Source organism: Polypterus senegalus, chromosome 4 (assembly GCF_016835505.1).
Source record: "Polypterus senegalus isolate Bchr_013 chromosome 4, ASM1683550v1, whole genome shotgun sequence".
Lineage (NCBI taxonomy): Eukaryota > Metazoa > Chordata > Cladistia > Polypteriformes > Polypteridae > Polypterus > Polypterus senegalus.
In genome coordinates, this window is record NC_053157.1 from 86,182,868 (window position 1) to 86,208,209 (window position 25,342).

Here is a 25,342-nt window from a genome sequence, read left to right on the forward strand (position 1 = left end):
TGGCAAAGTTAAAGATGCTAAGATTTGCATTGGGTGTGATGAGGATGGACAGGATTAGAAATTAGTACATTAGAGGGTCAATTCAGTTTGGAAGGTTGGGTGACAAAGTCAGAGAGGTGAGATTGTGTTGGTGTGGACATCTGCAGAGGATAGATGCTGGGTATATTGGGAACAGGATGTTAAAGATTGAGCTGCCAGGTAAGAGGAAAAGACGAAGGCCTATGCAAAGGTATATATATATATTTATAGATTGATAGTTTTGCATGCTAAGCCATGGGATACACAATAATGATCATCCCTCTCATATGGATATAGAAATATTTTTTTCAATTGATTACCTCACAATTGACAACATTACATACTTACCTTAACAGAAGCAGAAACATTTGGTAGGTCACTTGGTTGTTTTATGGTTTTTGCAAGTGTGTGAATATTTTGCTGAATAAATAGTTTTTTTCTTAATTACCCCAGCTACGAGACTCTGAGCTTTTTCTACGTTCAGTAGGGAGAATTATATGCTATACTGTACATCGATTGTCATTCTTTGAAACTGGCAGATTCAGTGTTGTTAACTTAAGAAAAATCAATTGAAAATAAACTCTTGATTGTTAAGCTTCATGCTGTCAATTCTTTATTTTTTCCACGAGAAAGTCCTGTTCAATAAATCTATATATATAATTTCTGAAAAAAATATTTTTGTCTTTCACATGCTTTTCTTTATTTTTATTTGAGTGTTTCACTAATAATAATAATGCTTTTTTTGGGCTGACCTATGTTTTTTGCTTGCTTATTGGGTAGTCTAGGTGTGCTTGTTACTGACCTGCAAGTGAGACAAGCTTCATTCCTGTGAGAAGCTCTGAAAATTCTTTAAAGTGATAAAAAGAAGTGGGACATTAGTAAAGTTATAATGAATGGCAAACATTACTATTACATGAAAAAATAACAATAGGTAAAAAAATGATAAAAAAACATTAGATTTGAAAAATATGATCAATTTACTGAGACATTATTAGATCCTGAAGTTTTTCAGTATGGGGAGTGAAGCATTTGGTTATAGCTATAACATATATATATATATATATATATATATATATATATATATATATATATACAAGTATATGTATATACTCAGTATATATCCATCCATCCATCCATTTTCTAACCCGCTGAATCCGAATAGGGTCACGGGGGTCTGCTGGAGCCAACCCCAGCCAACACAGGGCACAAGGCAGGAACCAATCCTGGGCAGGGTGCCAACCCACCGCAGCTCAGTATATATATACTTGTATATATATATATATATATATATAGTTATAGTTATAACATTGGTTTTAGCTTTGGGGAACGTATTATAAGGCTCTATTAGATGTTTGTTTATCACACACTTAATGTGTGGACATTTGTGAAACGGAAACAGGTACTTGAAAAATGTTGTGGATCCAAAGTTGAGCAACACATTTGTTGCTGATTAGGCACAGGAGTTCTAGACTGGTCACCATCTTGGATGGTCTTTTGGGCTGTAAATCCCAGAGACTGAGTGGTTGCAGCTTAGGGCAGCTTAAAGAATGCACCAGAGGAATTCTTCTAGATTGAAGACCTCTTGGCAGTAGAGGATGAGCACAGTCAGTATATGGTGTAACCTTAATATTTTACCTTGCAAAATGCCTGTGCATATGATAATATTCAGCTAAATTTAACATAATAGTCATTTGTAAACACATAACTCAGCTTTAAAAAGGATATGTAAACATAATCAGTTTCTTCTAGGGTGACCAACCATCCTGAGTTTTGCGAGACATTCTGATTTTTGATTCTGTATCGAGGCATCCTGAAAGAGTTGTAGGCAAGACACCATTTGTCCCGATTTGTCACATAACATGATTGTCTCAATGAAAGAAGCTTGAGAAGAAGGATATAGGATGAGTGGAGATTGTGAGGAGGGGGGTGGTGTGGGGAGAGGTTATCTATTCTGCTGTAGAATTTGACACAAATCAACCATTTAGTTTAGTAGAGTAGAAACAGAGGAATTGCCCTCAACCGTCTGGCTAATTACCTCCCCTAGGGCAATGTCAGTTGCATCAGTCTATAGACAAACAGGAAAAGAGAAATCAGGAGCAATAAGTACAGGTGCTGACACAAAAGCCTTCTGAAATGTTATACTCAGTGGTTTCATACCAACATGTTTCACCATACAGGTAAGACTGGGCCTTTTTCTTATCGACTTGTTTCAACAACACATAGTGGCGAGTGACAATGTTGCAGCCGGTATCAAGGCGAGCGGCCATTGTATGGCCATTAATTTCTGCATAACCTGTAAAGGGAAGTAAGAGGGGTTTAGTAGTGCATACAACACAATACCTGTGGCTTAGGGCCCACAAGTAATACATGGGGACAGTTTTTACAATGTGTCCCTGGTCTCCACATCTAAAACATCTAACGTGCAAGGGGGAATAGTCCCTTTGACGAGTTCCTATTTCAGTTTCCCGGCGTTAAGATTTGGGTTTGGGAATGTGCATGGTAGGCTTATTACTGTTATTCAATTATGTCCAGGAGACTATCCATATCATTCAAAGAGTGGCTATATCTTCTGGTGAAGTGTGAACTAGATTCACATTCTATTACTGTAGTTCGACAACCTTTTCTGCTGTGTTGTTATCCAGGCATAGTTACCATGCCATCTTTCCCTATAGATCAAATGCTTGGATGATCATGATTGAACTTCCAGTCTCATTATTGTTGGGCTTAACAGGTGGCCATAAGACCATATTGGGCAAGGATTTCTCTTTTAAGGATGTGTAGTTGTCAGCCCGCTCTTGCTCCATGTCAAAATAAGCCCTTTGTGCCTCTCCTGTGAGGAAAAGAGCTAAGATCTAGGCACATTCCTCTTTCAACCACTTGTGTTGAGCAGCGAAACATTCAATGATCTGTGGTGTAGCGGGTCCACAACTCACGTCAAAAGGGCCAGTTTTAAATAAATAATCGCTGCACTCGCGGCTTAACGTGGGGGTGTGGTCTGTGTATGGCTGAGCGGTTACCGGGGAATTTGTGATGCGGGCGATTCTCACTTAAGTGCACAGGTGAGGAGTTGTCCGCATCCGTAATTGTTCCTGGGAGTTGCTGATTGCCACAGCTGATCCATGTCCCCGTAATATAGAAGCGTGAGGCAGCTAGCAGAAAGAAGAAAAGTAAAGAGAAAGAAACGGAGGTTGCATGGAAGTAGGAGGCAGGAAGCAGTGAGGATAGGGAGCCAGTGTGAGTGTTGTGATGTGAGATTTTACATATAACTTGATAAATGTTTTTTTTATGTCTTTATTTATAATTTAGGCAAACCAATGTAATTTAGTGGTACCTTGGTGAGAGACATTCTTGTTTATCCCCCCCATGTTTACGACTTTTCTTTGTAATTTTACGACAGGATTTGGGGGATGTGTCTTAAACCAGTTTGGTGAGCATTTCTTTGCTAAAGTCTTTTCCCCCATCCCCCACACAAAGCCAGGTTAGTTTAATATATGGTCTTGGTTCAGGGCAGGAGATAAGATGTTCTATTTCACCCATTGGTCTGAGGTATGGCTGTTTGGAATTGGCTTGTCTCAGAGGCCTTCAAGTACCATGATGTCCTATTCGCTGTAAGGAGTTGGACAGAAAACCTATAAATGTACTTGCTCAACCACATTCTCTCTCTGACCCACATATGATGAAGAAGCATCTCTCTCTCTAACTAACATATGATGAAGAAGCATCTCTCTTGCTAACCTGTGATGATGAAGACAACACAATGAAGAGCACAGCTCAGCAGCCATATTGAACAGACATGTGGCTGAAAGCTGAGCACCAACGATGCCTTAACTAGAGACATTTTAAGTAACTGCAAGTCTGTGTGCCACCTGAATTACACATCACCATTTTATCAGGTTGTATGGTTGCCAATATTCAAATGTACTTTGCATTTTGTTATTATTTATGAATATTATCAGTAATACATTACTTTATGTGTAACTTAACTCCTGCTTGTCTTTTTACTACATCTAATTGCCTGAGGTTATAGATATAGAATGGAAGGTGGGGATAAGTTATATACAGTGGTAAGTCTGTGAGATTAGGCATTCTAAGGCTACATATTAATAATACAATAGGGGAAAGTAGAGCAATACATATATTACTCTACCAAGATAAAACAATTGGCGTAGTCGGCAGGATTTTGGGGTAACCATGTTTTGCACCCTGTTTGCAAATACTGTTTTGATGTATGTGTTTGTTTATGTATGTGAATTTTAGGGCACCCAGTGTACAAATGCGGTGGAAGTAAAACATTGTTTGGTTGCTGAATGGAATATAACCAACAAAGTGTAGAGACTTCATGTGTGTCACAAGGACACCCGCATGTTTGTTAGTACTGGTGGTAGTGAGTCCCTAATTAAAGTGCTAGGGAGTGGTGAAAGATGCATGCGTCATTCATACGGCATTTAAGTGGTTAAAGTGCTAGGGAGTGATGGGACATGCATTCGTCATTCATACGGTACTTATTCGTTTAGAATCTTTGTGTATGTATGTGTATGTTTGCTTACAGGGGCAAAAGTAGGCCAACCCATAAGAATTTGGCAAATTGTATTAGAGTAAATTGTAGACTCAGAAATGCCTAAGTTCATTTTAAAGTCAGCCATCTTCCAGTGGAGTGGCAGAGGCAAGCAGGCTAAAGCTAGGAAACCTGTAGTTCAGGTAGAGAAAGCAGAAGCTGAGCTGAGTGTGCCACAAAATGGAAGGGGGCTGGAAGGATTAAAAGCAAGAAAACAGAGATCAGGTTTAAAGAAGACAGCTGCTGTTATAAGAGGCTTACTAGCATGTATTATTGGTAATAAGGAAGATCATGATAAGGAAGAAAATAGCAAAGCGAATGAAAGTGAGAGTTTTGAAAGATGTAACAGTTGGTGTGATAATTGTGAAGTCTTAGCATGTAGAACACCCGCTGCTAAAGTAGAAAGCAGTGAAAGAAGTGGAAAAAAGAAATGTAAACCACCCATGGTGAAAGTTAGGGCAATAGTAACCAGATCGGACTGGAACCCTAAAACATGGGTGGGTGACTTACATGAGACAGATGAGTGCTCAGATAAAGAGTGGGAATGTGAGTGTGAGGAAAAGGAGAGAGATGAAAGGAAGGAAAACAGCAAGGGTGTTTTCTTCCTTTATTCTCCACTGCACCACAATCTCCAAGTAATTCTGAGGTCTGTCCAGTATTTAAAGAGCATGCTACACTGATAGATATTTCACCACTGTTAGGAAAGGTAACCGGTGCTGCATTGAAATTTTGATTTAGGACAAAGAGATCAGATAGAAGGCAGAGAGCTGGTGAGTGTGAATGGCAATTGTTGACTAGAGGGCATGAACTGGATATTGGCTTAAGGATACTGAGTAAAGAAAGTGTGGAATTAAAACAAAGAACAATGGAAATGAAAGGAATTCAAGTGCTTGTGTGTGAAAGGTCTGAATGTGCTAGTGCAAGAATGGCTGAGTTGGAAAGAAAGTGCACCAGTTTAGGAGTTGGTTTGAATGAAACAGGACAAGCCAAAGAACAAAGGATGGGGGATGGTGCAGCAGGAAGCTCAGGCAGCAAGTCAGGAATGCACAGGGGTGTGAGGGTCCTAACAGCTGTGCTAGGGCCAGCAGTAATTAAAAAGCACACACACTTAGGTTCAGTAATTCAAACCTGACTGACCAGTTGTTAAAAAGACAGCCTATGAATCTCCATGCAATAAAATGGAGAAAAGTGAGCTGGTCTTTAGTAAAGAACACAGGTCAGTTTTAGCAGAAATGCTGGATTTAGAACTTGGATTCTGGAGAGGTTTCAGCCCACACTTTCAGGTAGTAGTTACCATACAATAAAAAAAGGACACACAGGCAATGAAAAAAAAATAGAAGGGTAGCGCAGGAAGACAGGAAAGGGAAAACAGTTATTTCTGTTTCAATTTTCTGGCCTTTGCAATAGTGCTACTTCTATTGTAAGGTTTTATGGACTTTGGGTTTGGTGCAGGTAATAAATAGTGAAGGCAATTGGCAGAGTAAAATCCATGCAGGAGATCGGGTTACCATTGGCACATTGGAGTGGCATGGCACTAGTGCCAAGCTGTTCCAATGAATGCCTGGAAGCAAAGTTTGAGTGTTGGCACCAGGTTGACAGCCAAGAAAATGAGATGGACAGAAACTGCTTTGTCACCTTCCATTTTGCAGACCTGCCTACATAGCAGAATGAAGAAAAGACAACACGTAAAGACTAAAGATAAAGACAAAGACATGAAGAAGAACTGAAGAGACATCAAGAAAAGACACTTACTGGGGTTTAAGTGAGTAACAAGTCCACAAGTCATGCAATAATAATAGGACTAGTCACAATAGCTATAGTTTAAAAGGAAAGGTTTGTTCATTACTGCAGCAAATTTATATTCCAAGGGGTGGAAACTGAACAAACCAGTTAGGAATGCCAAAATAAGGGGATTCATTTTGGGCTCATAAAGTATACATTCTGGGTATTAATTAATTAAGTGGAATAATTAATATAAGAAAAGGTATACTGAGCAAATTGGTGAACTTTTCAGGAAAGCAGGTGCAGCTGGTACATTTGCAAGACATATGGGTTCCGATGTTTAGATATAGTCTAATTGGGAAAATATGGAAGCCCTGCTGAGATTGTCGGCTGTGGTACAGGCACAGGACCAGTGGGCCAATTCTGAACCGAGGTGTTTAGCACAATGAGTATGCATATGGTGAGCAAACAACTCTAGGGGTGGCCTACGGGGAATGATGAGAGTTGCATAGCTTTGATGTCTCATGGTGGTGATGCCAGCCTATACTGGTAAAGGCTGATGGCAGTCAAGAGTTGCACCATGGGTAGGAAAGCACAAGAGGCAACTAAGTCAACCCCAAATGTGTGCAGAGGGGCCACAAATGTTGGTTTGTGAACAGTTTATGCAGTGGCACATGTGCTGTCACTTGGGCAGAAGTGGTTGTACTGGCACCTGTGGCATGTTACCTTTCAAATTTTGATGTTAATTGTACAGTTGCATATGCTTAGATAGTTTGGGACAGGGGTCTAATTAGCAGTTAGACAGAGAACAAGTACAGAGTAAAAATTCACACAATAGACTAAATTGTAGTGGGCTAGTTTAGTGGAAGGTGTGGACTTGTCTCATTTTGAACCACCAGATCTGATGACATATGAAGACTGCAGAAAGCTAAAGAAACAGTTGAAGCAAGCCGGAGCAAATACAAGTCATCAGGAGCGCTTCCAAATTCTTCAGATTGTCTTTGAAATAAAGAAGATATGTAATGGACAAATGGTCACAGACAACTTTTAACACTGGGACATGGTGTTTTTTTAACCTCCACTTCACTTCTGTTTTAATGGATTATTTATTTAATGACTTTTGAGACACTGCACTTTATTCATTTGGACACGTTTTTGTTTATTGATTTTAATAAAAGCACCTGGCACTTTTACACAATCCCCTTGTTCCATTGTTATGCCTCACTGCCAAGCTCATTGATGACATTACCAACGGTGTTGGGTTCAAGGCCTCCCAAACACAAGATAGGAGCATGGAGTGAACCTGCATCATCACATGATCATTAAATTTATTTCAATGTCATCCCTTGGTCGCAGTAGCAGCAATACCTGAGAGATCTCCAAGGATTTTCTATTCGATTCAAACTTGTGCCAATAACTTGACTTGGAGTTGGTGGACTTGTTCCTCTAAAGCTCCAATTACGTCTACTATATTTACTTTTTACGTCATCGTTCCCAACTGCCCAAATACGCCAATGTGCAGACTTGGGCAATAAAAGAGTGTTACATCAACATTTCCCTAATCCTGTCCTTAAATAGCTGTGTCATTGAGTCAAAGGAGTGGATGAATAAGAACTATTTGTCTCTGAATACAGAAAAATAGAAATGTTGCTTATTGAAGGGAATGATGTAGACCTCAACAGCATTCTGACACTTTTTAAATCAGCTAGAATAACAATTAATCTTACTGAATAGGTATGTAATTTATGTGTTATTTTTGACACTAGCATATCATTTAAAACAAACATTACAAAACTATTTAAAACATGTTTTTAAATCTTAAAACTGTTTGGAAGATTAAGACTTTTCTAAATATGAAAGTTACTGAGAAATTAATTCATGCATTTGTTTCTAGTAGGATTGACTACTGCAATGTGTTATTCACTGGCTGTTCAAGTTGTTCTTTATGCAGCTGTCAGTTACTTTAAGATGATGATGCAAGAGTTACTACAAGAACATGAAAACCCGAACACATAACTCAATTTCTCATGTCCTTATACTGGCTCCTGGTTAAACTTATGGCTGATTTCCTTTTAATTTATAAAGTCTTAAGTGGCCAAGGCCCTCCTTACTTATCTGATCTTATCATTATTTACAAGCGCATTAAGATACTGATCTGCTTATGATTCCAAGGATTAATAAATAACAGTGAGAGGTCAAGCTTTTAGTTAAGGGGCCCCAAAGCTGTCGAATGATATGCCTACTACTATAAGAGATGCCCCTTCAGTCTCAGCTTTCAAATCCCAGCTGAAAACTCACTACTTTAGTTTAGCATACCCTGAGTAGAGCTGCTGATTATCTGTGCATACTTCATTTCTGTTTGTTAGTCATTTGGACTGAATTATAAGTATTACAATATTTTTAAAGTCGGCACTCAGGTCCCAATTTGAGGTGGCCCATCCAGGTAGGCGCGTAGAATGTCTTGTCTCTCCAGCATGATGGTCATCTTCCTTTGCTATTGGAGGAACTTTGTAAACTTTGGATTTCAGTGTCAGCACTCTCTGAGGTGAGGAAGACCTAGGACTAGACTAGATTTACAGCACATAGTTTATCTTTTGGGTTTATGTATTATTTATTTTGTTCTAATAAACAATATTATTTTGGTTAATTTGTTTTGTTTTTGATTTGTGTTTCAATTTGTTACATTGTTGTTTTTAATATTTGTATGACTTTTTTGCTCTTTCTGGCTTTGATTATTATATTTTATTTATTACAATGACATCTTCCTAACAAAGACATTTGAACATATAAATGATGCCAACCCTAGGGTTCAAAAGAAGGAAGACTACAATTAATGTAAATATTCAGAAAACAATTGTTTAACAGTCTTGGTACCCGGTAGCTACATCTCAACCTTCTCATTTTCACTTGGTAGCTACTCACCCATTTCTTATGCTTGTGATGCTGCATATAGTCAAAGATTGTTCACCAGATATATATGATGTTGTCACAAACAAATCTATATAAGATATTTTAGAAATTAAAGAAACTAGCCAGTCAATGATGTTATATGGGTTTTTCTTTGATTATTAGAAACTAGCAAAATACCCACGCTTCGCAGCGGCGAAGTACTGCCTTAAAATTTTTATTAAGAAGAAAATTAAACCTTTTTAAACTGAGGGAAAATATACCAATAATTATTTGTTAAGGATTACTTTGTATACCACATTGTGAGTTCAGCCCTCTGGATTTGTAATATGACCAAGCTGTGCGCTGAGCTTACTCTTGAGCATGCAACATACAGTTGGCCATGTGAACAGTAATCTTGTTTCAAATCTCACAGCTTGGATTGCTGCTGTCATAATCGGTTTGAGTTTCATGGTTTGTTTCAATTACAACAGTATTTGCAGGATTTGTTGTGTTGAAGTGACATTCGTCATCTATCAAGTGTTGTAAGTATACAACCGGTTTCATCGATAACTTCACATCCAGCTTTTGAGAGTTTAGACATTCATAAACATCAAAGTGTCCACTACTGAAATTGTCACCTGTGAATCTAAGATGTTTAAGAGACATTGGCGGTTGTCGAAAGGTGTAAAATATTTGGCCATTTCGGTACACTTGAAAGCGACAACTGAACAATTCAGCGGCAGCCATCAACTCACATGCAGAACCATAGGTGAAGGGCTTAAGCATTTCACTCTTATAGTGCTCCTGTGTAGTATAATTATCTCCTGTACCATCATCAGTCCACACCTTGAACCTGTCCCAGTCATTCAATACATAAGACACAATGTTCCTCCGGATATCAAGAGTGAGCCTGATATGGCAGTGCAATATGTAACAAAGAGAATGGAAAAGGTAAGTGCCATCTCCAGGCATGGAAACCACTCGGTAAGTGACAGTTCTTTGATCGATGGTGATCACCTCGATAGACATGTTAATGGGAGTACGGTTGGAATGATAAAGGAAATGGGTACCTGAACAATGTAAAGTAAGTCTAAAATACCTACACAATAACTATAATCGTAATAAACGAACAGTAAAACAGCGGAGAAGCCGTGGATTAAATAAAAAAGGCTGTAGTTATCAGCAGGGAGACGTGAATCCCGTGGCGAAGCAAGGAAGGGAATGTAGAGACCGAAGCGACAGACGGCCTTATATAGGCAGGCAGCCAACAACATGGGAGGCGTGGGAGGCCTCACACGGTGACCGAGCTGCAGTCTATGGACGTATATATGTACATAAGTAGGATTCAGTTAGCGTTGGGAACCCATGTACCAAATTTCTTGAAGATGGGCCCATGAGTAACAAAGACCGTTGAAAATTTAAATATGGCGGCCGACAGTGGCATCATACCACCGAAATAAGCACGTACATCGGTTTTGTTTAGTACAGGGAAGCCGCCTACCAAATTTCGTGAAGATCGGGTCAGCCTTCTACCTACACAGGAATTTGGAGAATTAGCGACATTGGAAAGTTCAATATGGCGGCTGACAGTGGCATCATACCATTGAAATAAGTATGTACATCGGTTTTGGATAGCGCAGGGAAGCCGCCTACCAAATTTCGTGAAGATGGGGCCGTAAATAAGAAAGTTCAACATGGCGGACGTTGTCGACCGTTATGACCGTTACATGTACAATTTTGAAATGAAACGTGCTTAACCTTTGTAAGTAAGCTGTAAGGAATAAGCCTGCCAAATTTCAGCCTTCTACCTACACGGGAAGTTGGAAAATTAGTGATGAGTGAGTCAGTCAGTGAGTGAGAGAGTCAGTCAGTTAGACGGTGAGGGCTTTGCCTTTTATTAGTATAGATACATTAAGTTTCATTACATGAGACTTAACAAGAAGTAAATACAAACTGTAAATATATCAGACCCTGCCATAATTTGAAAAAATAATATTAGTCAAGAGCGAGTATGTTTATACCTAAAAATATAATAATACAGAAGAACAGCAGTCAAGATGCTATGCACAAAAGTCTGATATGGCCAGCTCATGACTTTTTTTGTATATTTACAACAGAAGCGCAGTACTGGATGTAGCAGAAAGGAAAATAGTAAGAAAAAGATTAGGAGATATTAGTTAACTTTTGGTCACAGGTTCACAGCCAAATAGTCAAAAGGAACCAAAAAAACAAAATCAAATTGTTAGTCAAAATTTAGTTGAAGAAACATGCATACAGCCCTGACTTCTTGGGAGATTTTCCACTGCATGATGTTGTTAAAAGAATTTTGAACACTTGAGCTATATACTACCCAAGTGATGACATCATGTGAAGACACTTCCTGCAGTCATATGATGGTAGTAACAATATGGATGCTAACATGAAAAAGCAACCAAAATGGCAGCACTTGTGATAAACATAATGGTAGCATGAAAATAAGTCACAATCTCTCAATGAATTAACAAACCTCAAAATAGTTAAAAAATCATAATTATGTTCAAAATAGTAGTTAAACTACCAATATGTGCAAAATTAACTTCTGCAAACTAAATAGTCTTTCTTTCAAAGTCCTACATGCATTTGCCAAATTATGTGAACTTCAGAGCAGTGGTTCAGCTTTTTAAAAGAGAGAGGATGTGCAACATTGCTCATGGTAGCACAGAGTTTTATCTTCATTCTCTCCATCACTGTAACCTCCAGCAGGTTGAGAGTGTGTCCAGCTTGTTGAAGTGGTGGACCCCTTATGAAGTGATGTTACTGGCCCAGCACACAACAGTGCAGAAAATTTGTACCAACCATCACATAGTTATAGAATATGTGAAGGATATCACCACACATATTAAAGGAACAATGTCTCCTAAGAAAAAAGGCATGTAGCCCACATGTACAGCACAGTTCCAACACAAGCACCAAACAGTTTCTTTTCTTTATCTTTCTTTCCCATCTGCCTCCACTCCTCCTGTCAAGCTTCGCCCTCTTCCACCCAACTCTGGCTCCCAGAGTAGTGGCTGGAGGCTCCTTTTATAAGGCACCCGGAAGTGTTCCAGGTGCTCGTTTACCTAGATCTGGCAGAACTTCCAGGTGTGGCGGAAGTGCTGCAATTAAGGGCTCAGCAGCAGCTGCAGCACCCCCTGGTGATGCCCACAGATCCCAACAAGGCTACACCAACTCTAGCTCCCATGGAGCCCTGCAGGAGTGTGAGGCACTGCTGCAACACAGGGTGTCTGCCACCTAATATTCTGGGGAGCACAATGCTCTGGATACGCTCCCTCCCCCAGTCCTTCCAGTGTAGAGGCAACCACGGCTCTACGCCACAGACCCTACTCTGCCCTTTCTTATATAGTTCCTTTGTGTTACAGTCCAGCTTGTCATTGATGCCAAGTTCTTGTAGCAGTACACCATCTCCACGTCTACTGCCTGGATGGTGACAGGACATAGTGGGTCTTTCATGGTTCCTTGCTTTTGCTAATGTTAAATGGCAGACAGTTCTTTCCACACCAAGAAACCAAATTTTCCACCTGCCAACCCCCTTCCAATCCCCAGTCATTGTTAATACACCTCATTAGTGCAGAATTATCAGATATTTGCTGCAAGTGACATGATGCAGGGTTATATTTATAGTCCAATATGTACAGCGTGAAGACAAAAGGAAACAAGAGAGTTCTTTGTTTCGTGTAATGCTCACAAATATTTTAGAGACACTGTTCATGAGCATCATAAACTTCAATCTGCCTGACAGTCCACCATCCAGGATACCATAGGCTCATCCACCTGCATATCTTTTGATGTGCAGATACTGTAGATAATTGCATCTTCCACTCCAGTCTTTGTCTGATAGGCAAAATGGTATTGGTCCAAGTGGTCTTTCACAAGAAGACTCATATAGTCCAGGACTAGCCTCATCAAGTCTTTATGATGTATTAGATATGGGTCTCTGGTCTGTAATCATGAGGAAGGGGCATCCACCTTCTTTGAAACTGGAACAATGATTGCAGTGGAAATAAGGAGCTGTTTTTTGCAAAACATCATTGAAATGGACTGAATTTGTATTGGGTCATCATACATGCAATTACGGGTCATATCATTGGAGTGTACCTGTCACTGCACCTATTGATTTTAATTCCAGAAGGGGCGAAACACAGTCACACAGTGGTTGATGAAACTGCCTTAGAGGTCCATGAATACTAATTAGATTAATGAAAATAGCATGATAAGTGTCTGAACAATATTCAGACATTTTACTTGGGTTTCCTATAGATATTCTAGTTTTTGTTCACATCAAGAAGATACACTTTTGGATTAACTAACTAAATATGTCCAAAAGTCGATGTATACATGGATGGGTTCTTTCATGCACCTTCATTCAACGCAGGGTCAGTTCATGCTTTGTGTCTGACCAAATATAAATTGTCTTCAGCATCCTGTGGCTCTAAAATGGAACACCTATTAAAACACCTGACAGTTAGATTGACGGAATATAATTTGGATAAGGGGAGCATTTTTTTCTAATCCATTTTGGCAAATAATTGCCTATAAACATTGCCAAAATTGCCTTCAGGTATAAATCTAAATCTAACCATTCTTTTTGTTTTTTTAATTTTATTGATTTTATTGAAATCACACAACATTCCATACAAATACAGTAGATCAATTTTACAAGAATAGGACTGAAAAAAAATCAACCCCCACACCTGAGAAAGAGAGCATGGGCAGCAGAATAAAACTTAAACCTAGTAAAAATAAGTAAATAGACAAATTAATAAGTGAATATAGATGAATCGAGAAGAAAAAGAAAGAAAAAAGGAATAGGGAGAGAATCTGCTTCCTCAGTGCTTTAAAAGCTCTTTCTAAAATGTTATTGATTAGATTCTGCCAGGTTTTGAAAAATTTCTGCACAGATCCTCCAAGTGAGAATTAGATTTTTTCCAATTTCAAATAGTATATAATATCAGTTACCCACTGACTTAAAAGGGGAGAGTTAGGATTCTTCCAGTTGAGCAAGATAAGTCTGCATTCCAGTAGTGTAGTAAAGGCAATTACAGTTTGCTTGTCCTTCTCCACTTTAAGCCCATCTGGAAGTACACCAAACACAGCTGTTAATGGGTTAGGTGTTATTGTGACACCAAGGCTGTCTGACAGGCATTTTAACATTTTGGTCCAGAATGATGTTAATTTGGTACAGGCCCAAAACATATGACCCAGTGAAGCTGGAACTTGATTGCAGCGTTCGCAGGTTGGATCCTGCCCTGGAAACATTTTGGACAATTTTAAGCAAGACAGATGTGCTCGATATATAATTTTGAGTTGAATAATTGTATGCTTTGTGCATATGGAGCTTGAATGAATTCTCTGCATTGCTACCTTCCACTCCTTTTCTGATATGTTGAGGGAGAGATCATTTTCCCATTGTCCTCTTGGATCTTTGAAAGGAAGGGACTGTAAAATGGTTTTATATATTGCAGAAATGCTGTGTAAGTCCTTGAAACTGATCAATATTTTTTCCAGCATAGAGAGAGGTGGGAGGTGAGGAAAATTGGGCAGGTTCTGTTTAACAAAGCTTCTAATTTGAAGATAGGGAAAGAAATGTGTTGCTGGAAAGTTAAATTTGGAATATAATTGTTCACAGGATGCAAAGACGTTGTCTATGTACAGATCTCTAAGTGATTTAATCTCAAATGTTTTCCAGATATTAAAAACTGCATATGTTTGCGAGGGTTAAAAAAGGTGGTTCTCGTGCAGAGGTGCCACCGATAAAAGATTCTCTATCTTAAAATGCTTCCTACACTGGTTCCATATTCTGAGTGAGTGAAGCACAATTGGGTTGTTAGTATATTGGCGATAATTTGCATTTATTGGGGCGCAAAGCAGGGAATATAAAGAGGAACTGCAGGATTTTATTTCTATTGCAGACCAAGCCTGCATATGTTCATCTATTTGTGTCAATGTCCAGGTTTTTATATGTTGTATGTTTGTTGCCCAGTAGTAAAACTGAAAGTTAGGTAGGGTCATGCCACCTTCTGCCTTTGTAGGGTTGCTCTTTGGATACGTGGATGTTTTGAATTCCAAATAAATGTGGTTATGGTTGAATCTAATTTCTTAAAGAACGATTTATTGATGTACAGTATATTGGAATATTTTGAAATAAAAAGAGAAGCTTAGGGAGGATATTCATCTTAACAATGTTAATTCTTCCAGCTAAAGTGAGATGAAGGGTTGACCATCTATGCAAGTCTTGCTTGATTTTTTCCATACAGACTGTGAAAGTTTGTTGACAAAGAGCTTTATGTTTACTTGTGATGTTTACCCCTAGATATTTAAACTGATCTGCGATGATAAAAGGGAAAGTGTCCAATCTAATATTGTGTGCTTGAGAATTTACTGGAAAGAGCACACTTTTAGCCAAATTAATTCTGAGACCAGAAATCATTTTGAAATTCTGTTAGTGTTGTTAGGATATATCTGCATATAGAGAAATTTTCTGTTCTAGTTGTTCTCTGATAATCCCCTTTATCTCATAAGCATTTCGACAATGAACTGCCAATGGCTCAATGGCGATTGCAAAAAGTAGTGGTGACAAGGGGAGTCCTTGTCTGGTACCACGTTCTAGTTTAAAGTAGTCTGAATTAGTGTTGTTAATACAAACTGAAGCTTCTGGATTGGTATACAGTAGTTTGATCCATGCACAAATGTTCGGGCCAAACCCAAATTTCTCCAATGTGGTGAAAAGGTAGTTCCATTCAATCATATCAAATGCTTTTCCTGTATCCAAGGATAATAAAATCTCTGGGATGTTTGACTTTGCTGGTGAGTCGAAGATTGGATGCTAAATGACGGGCTTTAATAAATCCAGTTTGATCTTGTGATATTACTGAAGGCAGTACTTTTTCCATCCTTCTAGCTAGGACTTTGGAGAGTGTCTTATTTTGTTTAGGAAAGACGGTAATTAATGCTTGACGAAAACTATTAGGTAGAATTTTATTGTCTCTAGCGTCTGTGAATGTTCTAATAGAAAGGGGCTAGAAGAGTGGAGAATTTCTTATTAAATTCGGCAGCGAAGCTATCGGGGCCTGCTGCTTTCCCACTCTGAAGTAACTATATAGCATCTAATAATTCTGATATTGTCAACGGTTTATCCAATTCCTCTACACTAAGAGTATCTATTTGTGGTATCTCTAATGCACGCAGAAATGCATTAGATTGTGTCTTGTCTTATTTTTACTCAGTAGAATATAAGGATTTATAGTAGTCTGTAAATGTGTGCATTATATTTTTAAGGTCAATGATTATGTCTCCGTTTGTGTTGGTAATTTCTGGGATTGCATTTTGAACTTCTTGCTTCTAGATTTGTTGAGCTAAAAGCTTATTAGCTTTTTCTCCCTGTTCATAGTAATGATATCTTGATTTAAAAATGAGTTGTTTAGTTTCTTTAGTTGTCAAGAGGTTGAGTTCTGAATGCAGAGCCTGCCTTTTCCTATGAAGAGCCTCACTTGGACACCTGGCATGTTCTTGATCTATTCTAGTAATTTCATTAGTTAGCTTTGATACCTGCTTGGTTTCCAATTTATTTCTGTGGTAAAGATATGAGATAATCTGTCCTCTCAAGAAGGCCTTCAGGGTTTCCCAGAGTTATAAATTCTGTAAAATTCTCGTCTGCTAATAAAAGTGGGTTAAGATGCCATCTGCGAGATGAGTATATGGGGCAATATGATTTTAGCGCCAAGATCAGAGGGGCATGGTCGGAAATAACAATAGCGTCAAACTTGCAGGATTTAATCATAGGCAAGAAATGGTTATCTACAAAAAAAGAATCAATCAATCAATTCTTGAGTAGCAATGATACACTGGTGAGTAGAAGGAATATGTTCTTGAATTGGTTTAGAAATCTCCAGGGATCTGATAAGTTGTGGTCAGTTACAAATTGTGTAATTGTCTTTGCAGTGTTAGATGTCATCGCCCCTGTAACAGGAGACCTATCTAGGTCTGGATTTAAAACACAATTAAAATCCCCAGCCATTATAATTTTATGAGTGTTCACATTGGGAATGGATGCAAATACATTTTGGATGAATTCCCTATCACCCACATTGGGTGCATAAACATTTATCAAAATCACTTTACAATTAAATAAATTACCCATAACAATCATGTATCTCCTTTCAGGATTAGATACAACAAATGAGACTGTTCTATGTATAAGAATTTCCACACCTCAGGTTTTTTTTGTAAAGCTAGAATGGAACATTTGGCCAGTCCAGTCTTTTTGCAGCTGGGACTGATCTTTTCTTAATAAGTGGGTCTCCTGTAAAAATACTATTTTAGCATTTAGACTTTTTAGGTGAGAGAGTACTTTCGTTTTAATTCGTAATTTAGGCCTTTAACATTCCAGCTCACAAAATTAACTGTCCCATCTTGAAAACATTGATTCTGAATTTTTGATGTCATTTTGTAGTTTTAACCAAACATGAGACAGCCTTGACGTTAATTTCCAATTTTCCCAGGGGTTATTGCCATGCAGTCCATTGTTACGTTGATAATTATAATTACAGTTGGACCTCTCTTAATGCATTTCACAAGGGATTAAGCAACTCTCTGAGGGTAGGATGTCTATTTTGAGACCAAAAATGTCCGAAAACTAAAGGGAGTGGCTGGAATAATCCACATCCCTTCGGTGCTCCATGAGTCATAACCAACCGGGTGGCATCTGGAATTTCCAAATTGTCTCAAGAAAGACGTTTTTAACCCATCTTCCCTTCACCTTTGTCAGTCTCTTGTCGGGAGGAGCCTTGAATAGTGTTCGTGTCTGTGTGCTTCTCCATAGTCTCCCATATGGTACGTGCCCCAAAAATGGCAACTGGTAAGCGTAAGCTTCAAACGTTGTCAATCACGGAAAAAGTTACCGTCATCAGAGCCGTTGAAAAGGGCAACAAGAAAAAAGTGGAAATTGCAAAGCAATTCGGCATTCCCACAAGTACGCTCTCCACTTTTCTGAAAGAAAAAGAAAAGATTTTGAAACTGTACAGTGAGAAGTCATGTGGCCATCAGAAGAGGATGAGGAAATGTGAGTATCCCGTCATTGAACAATGCATTTTGAAGTGGTTTGTGCAAGCGAGGGATAGGTGAACCTTGCCACGGCGGAAAGAAAAGTAAGGAGCACGTGACTCTTCTTTTGGGCGCAAACATGAGTGGGTTAGAAAAATTGCCCGCATTGTTGATTGGGAAATCATCGAAACCCAGATGCTTCAAAAATGTGAAATCGCTACCTATGCATTTCGAGGTCAATAAGAAAGCTTGAATGACATCAGAGCTTTTCTCCAAGAGGCTGAAAAAAGTGGATGCAGCGATGGTCCGGAAGAAAAGAAGAATCATTCTTTTCATCGACAATTGCACAGCACATAACCATATCCCTGTCATGAAAGCAGTGACAATCAAGTTTTTGCCGCTGAAAACGACATCTAAGCTTCAACTTTTCGACCAGGGCATCATTAACAATTTCAAGTTGCAATACCGCAAACTTGTTGTGAGAAAATTGCTGTGGGATATCAAAGATAAACGCCCACTAGGAATTGACCTACTAGAAGTGATGCGAATGGCCCGGAGAGCTTGGGATGAATTTCCGGAGGAAACAATCAAGAATTGCTTCAAAAAAGCAGGTTTTGGACAGCAAACCATTGACGATTCAGAGGAGCACTTGGAGGGAATGTCAATGGAAACAGACAACGCACTTGCAAGTCCCGAAGAATGGTCCACAGTTCTGACAGCTGCTGGTGCCAATAAGGAAATGTCCTTTCAGAATTTTCTCGAAGTTGAAAGTGCGGTGAATGTTTGTGGAGAACTAATGGATGCTGACATTATTGCTGAGGTGGCAAACGAGGAACAAAAGGAAAATGAGAGTGGAAATGAGGAAGAACACAGCAACAATGTCGATACTCAGCCTGTCCCCAGCCGAAAAGAAGCGAGGCAGGCTATTGACATACTGTGCAGATTCTTGGAATCTACTCCAGATCTTGAGAAAAATGTGTTTCGGTCCATTGACGAGATTGAGGAGATTGTCGAGCGAGATGCATCTGCACATCGACGCCAAACAAAGTTAACAGACTTTTTTCTCTGAAGGTAACCTTTTTCATTGCACTGTTCGATAGTATATACTGTAGCTGCATGTACCGGTATGTAGCCTACATGTATACGTATAAAACGACAATATAATAAACGGTTATACTGTATAATAATTAAGCCGGAAAAATAATGTCCTTGATTAACCCGCGCCTATTATGCCGTTTTCCCTTACTCATAAACTCCATAAGTTGAATATTTTTTGGGATCCCTTTGAGTTTGATTTAGTGAGGTCCGACTGTATAAGGATTAAAAGGATAGATTAGAGATAGCTTGCTCTCTTTCTCCCCCTACCTAGTCCCCCCCCTCACCTTACCTCCCCAGGTGAGGCTGAACCCCAGTCCTCTGACATACCTAGAGACAGAGCACGTCCAAAACAAAACAAGCTCCCAGCAGCGGTGTATGTGAATTAAAATTGAGACATCTATTGCCATTACAGTCTAAATACTATAAGCATAACAAACAAAAAAAGAAAAGAAAATCTTCAACATTCTTGAAATGTTAAGATAGTAAACCCAGGAAATGGTGTTAAATAATGGTCCTGGATAAGCATAGTAAACTTTAGTGCAATAATAACAATAACAATAAACCAAAGATATTATGTTTAACAGTCTACTTTAGAATAATAATTAAAAAAAGGGTTACTAATTTAATTTCTTCCACACATACATACATAAACGTGTAAAACTGTAATTAAAACAAAAATGGATAGTGACAGAGAAGGGAAAAGGATGTATAATTACGATACCTGTTGTCATTGCAAGCGGATCAGACAGCTGGTGATCTAGTTATTCAGCTGAACACTTATTCATGATTAGTAGCTATGAGACTGGAAGATGAAACCAGTCTGGGGTGGAAGTTGGTTATAGCATTGATATGACACATTTCATTTTGTTTTTCAAAAACTCTTATCAGTGGAAAAGAGCAGGGGCCTCATGTATAAACGGTGCGTATGCACAGAAATGTTGCGTAAGAACTTTTCCACGTTCCAATCGCGATGTATAAAATCTAAACTTGGTGTAAAGCCACGCACTTTTCCAAGGTACCTCATGCCTTGTCGTACGCAAGTTCTCCGCTCGGTTTTGCAAACTGGCGGCACCCAGCGTCAAAGCAGTGGTACTGTTCCTGTGTGGTTACTCTTTATTTTCCTGACGCGGCTTTATAAATACACTGAAACTAACCGCATATTGTTTATTAGTGTAATGCAACTGATTGTAATTAACTTGTAACAATATAATGATCCAGGGAATAGCCATAGTATTCCAAATACCATAACTGCTTTAGCGTTGTTACTCTCATTGCACCTTCTTTTTATTCTTCTTCTTCTTTCAGCTGCTCCCGTTAGGGTTGCCACAGCCGATAATCTTTTTCCATATTACTCTCACTGCACCATTTGGAGCAGCTGATCGGAAAGAGAATTATCGGTATTACAGCATCAAGCCCACGCTGCCAAAGCCACAGCAAAATGTTTCAAAGCCTTTCCTGTACGGACCTCGCGGTTCAGAAGTAGTTTCATCCCAAGAACTATAAACGCACTCAATCAATTGCTTCTTGTAGAACTGTTTGTACTTATAAGTACAATTACCTCACTGTAAACTTGCACTACAGTTATAATATTGCACAACCTGCGGCACTTTATAAAGCACGTATTTACATATGATGACAATATCATTTGTAAGATAAAATGCAGAAAAACTTCATTTAAATAATCTGTATTGTTAATAATTAGACATGCAAGGACATAGTGCCGCAGCACTACCAAGTTCACGTATTGTTCCTGCCTCATGCTGTATATTTGCTGAGGTTGGCGCGACACTGGAAGGATAGACGGATAGAATAATTAAACATGTACTATGAAGATATTTCAATGTTCCTTAAAAGTTTTGATGAATCTTCGATGTAAGCTTACAGATGGCTTAACGTCTATTACAGAGCTGATTGTGTGGCGATTGGGTATTTGGGAAAAAAAAAGTAAGGACAGGAATTGGAGGTTAGTACGTTTGAAAGAGGCAGGACTGCTACAATAAAGTATTTCATCGAAGGTCGCGCATGGCGCAGCAACATCTTGTATGAGACATGAACAATCACTGCGCCATCGTGTTCTTAATAACATGCTTTCATTTCAATCATCATGAAAATGATATCACGTATACATCTCAGTACTTTAGTTATTCAGAGAGCTGTAATATCACGAATGTGATGGATTCTGTGTTCTGTCGGTGAAAGAGAAAGCCGATTTAAGAAGCACGTAGTGATTCACACACAGAGCACATAGAAAATCAAATACAAAACAAAGCATTTAACGTGCTACTTTAGTTACGATGGGATTTGAGAAACTAGTAAATTAAATGAAGATAAATTTTAAGATGTTCTACTTTAATGACAAAATAAACTACATGATTAAAGTGGATATTTCAAGCTTTTTTTCTACTCTGTGCCTTTTTTCACACTGTAGGCTACCCTAATAAGCTTCCATATGACACTCAGACGGTGGGCCACGTTTCGCCTTTTCACGGCGACTTTGATATCTGACATCCCTCTTTTTCTATGTGGGGCACTGTGCGACATTATGAACTTGAGCTTGTTTCTCCCGACATGCTATGTCACTCGATCAACTTCCTTTTCTTGTTTATTCCACTGTATAAACCAACAAATAGTAAGTTTTTCCTTGCCTCCACTTGGTATTCACTGACATTCTTCTATTTCCCACTTTTCGCGTTGCCTGTTCACAGAAAATGGAGCCTATTCATATTGATTTGCATATTCATAGAGGTGTAATTGTGGGAGGAGACAGGGCGGGACAGAAGGCGCGTGCACGAGCGTTAGTTTTCATGCTGACCGGTATTCATGTAGCGGAAGAATGCGGAAGTTGGAGTACACACAGATTCCTGCATCTGGAATTTTCTGTGCGTAAGCACATTTCGGCTTTTGTGCTTACGTCATGTTGTAGTGCGAATTCTACGCACGGCGTTATGCATGAGACCCCAGGTGTTTATTTTGTTAGGTAGTGTAAGCCTTTAAACATCTAAGAAATGCATTAGAAGCAAACTTCCAATATATTCATGTATACAAAGGTGTGCCAAAGAGTATCTTTGAAAAGAGCCCATGGTCCTAATTATCATCATACAGTAAGGGTAACTCATTTTTTCTTTAATAAAACATTGCAGTTAACAATGTATAGAAGATGTTATTAAAGGAATAGCTGTTAAATGTGTACATAATTAAATGTATTTTAAAATAGACGGCACAACAGTTGTAGCACTGTTTCCTCACACTAAGGACACAGGGGTTCACTTCGCAGGCACTTCCCTGTGTGGAATCTGCATGCTCTCCTTATGTCTGTATGGGTTACCTCCAGGTGCTTTTGTTTCCTCACACAGGCCAAAGTCATTCAGGTTATTTGGATCAACGATACTAAATTCTCCATTGTATGTGTGTATGTGTGTGTGCTTTCACCCTATAATGGATGTATTTTAAAATGAAAATAAAAATTAAAGACTTGATAAAAATTGCATTTAAATTTAAAATATATTGTAATACTTACCATTACTGTTCAATCAAAGCATATTTTATTTAATGTGTGACTGGGTGAAAATAGACCAAGAATGCCAAAAAGATGTTTTTATTTTTTTTAATCAGAAACAAAAACAAAAGCAAAAGAAAACTAGTGTCTTCAGCACTGGGATTTAAAGGCTTCAATAGACCAAGAGTCTGGCACTTCAGTGAGAGCTCTGTCTCTGTTGAGGTCCAGGTCTAAAATGAATGCTTCTTTCTAGGGACAGCCAATTTTTATGGTAATCAGGGTAGAAGAAGCGAAGCATTCTTGACATTGTGTGTCTTCCTGCAACTGTGTGTAAGTGCCGTTAGTGCCAGCGTCCACTCTCGTCTCATGGTGGTATTGCTTATATTTTCAGAGCCTGGATAGTCATTCCCTGGTGTCCCATGCATGACAAATGCCATTTCAAGGTCAATATTGCTAGAGTTCTTTACATAAAGAAACAACAACTTGGAAATGTACTTTATTCCTAATATATTATCATAATGTATACCTGCAATCCAAGATACTTGTTACAAAGTCCTGCACCAGGCTGTCAGGTCCTAATTATGGTGACATACATCAGGTTCAGGACATCTAAAAAATAATTTTATAATGAAACTTGTTTGTTTCATTGATAAAGTTTAAATAACTACAATTAGTTAAACTTGATTTTTAAATAGAACTGGGCTGCATATTTTTGATATTACTTTCTAATTATTATTTTGTAGAAAAGCCATGAGCATTTATTTGCCTTTCCTTGTAACAGAGCTGATTATTTGTTTTTAAAGCAGTTTTGTGGCTAGAAAGTACAAAAGGTGCAATATTCTCTTTACTCTGCTAGGGTTTTGGATAAGCAGTTGCATGCATAGTGTTATTTGATATAAAGATAAGACTTGTGGCATTAAATGTTCCGCATTTCTGTACTCCTGTGGGAATCACTGCATGTATCACATGTAACATATTAACAGAAAATGTGAACATTGTGTATTTTAAATTAACTTTTTAATCAGCAAGTCATCATGTTTTTTGTAACAGAACCCAGCACCTTTGCCATAAGAGCTTTTACTCAATTGAATAATTTTACACAGAAATTAAAAGTTAACCTTGCTTCTTCAACAAATGTGAATATTGGGGTGGGCTGGATTTAGTATAAAATATACTATCTAATGCATAATGTCTTTTAAATATATAATCATGCTTTTATAAATTTTCATACAGTTGTTTTTAGGTGCATATACGGTTTATTAAGTTTCTTGTCAGATTTTACTTTTTTCTGCTTAATGCCAATGCAGCTGAATTTCTTGTTATCAGATAATAATGTTGTTTAAATATTATTAAAATGGCAATTTGTATTGGTTTTCAATGAAAATAGTGCCTCTGTTAAAGGTTTTGTTACCGTAATTAGCTATGCTCTTTCTAGATTCAGGTTGGAACAAAATTAAGACAAGATTAGAAGGTGCACAATGAGTAAACAGCTTTAAGTGCACTGATCTCAAAACAACACAAAGCAAATATTAAAAAGAATACAGTTTATTGCAGGGCGCTCTCTCACACACATACATATTAACACATAATGCCACTTCACCTAAATTTAATCAGTGTGAAGGTTAGTCAAATTCAATGCAGTTGTTTTAACATAGGCAGAGCGGTAGTGCAGAGCTGTCATTTCTGCGGCACAGTGCCAGGTTCTACTTAGACACACACTCATCCAAACACACACACACACATAAATTCACACTGAGAGAGTTTAGCTCAACCAGTCAACATAACTTGCATGTCTTTAGGATGAGTGAAGAAACCAGAATATAAGGGGTGACGGAAAAGTTTTACGCCTGAATCAGAAAGGGGTATACTACAAAAAGGGGTATACTACAGTGTAAGTTGCTTAAGGTTGAGTCTTAAAATAAAAATTGTCATAAAATAGTGAATTGCAAGTTTCTAGCAATTATGAGGAAAGGGAAAAGATTGACTGATGTTAATCAATCAGTTAATTCATTCTCAACTTTTAACAATGCTAATAGTTAATTGGATTGTTTAGTAAAGCAAAGTCACATTATGTGACTTTTTTTTATTTATTAATTTTATTACAATCAATACATAGCAATCAAGTTTTTAAAAAAAAAAAAGAATTATGTTAAGAACAGATCGATCCCCACCCCTGAGAGAGAGAGCAAGCCAAACGGTGTAAAATTTAAGGCTTGTAAAAATACCTAAATTAATAAATTCTCTGTGCTTTATAAACTTATTTTAAAATATTACTGATTAGATCCTGCCATGTTTTGAAAAAAGTCTGCACAGATCCTCTAACTGAGTATTTGATTTTTCCAATTTTAAATAATATAACACATCAGTTTCCCACTGACTTAAAAGAGGAGAGTTTGGGTTCTTCCAGTTTATCAGAATAAGTCTGCGTGCCAACAGTGTAGTGAATGCAATCACAATTTGTTTGTCTTTCTCCACTTTAAGCCCCT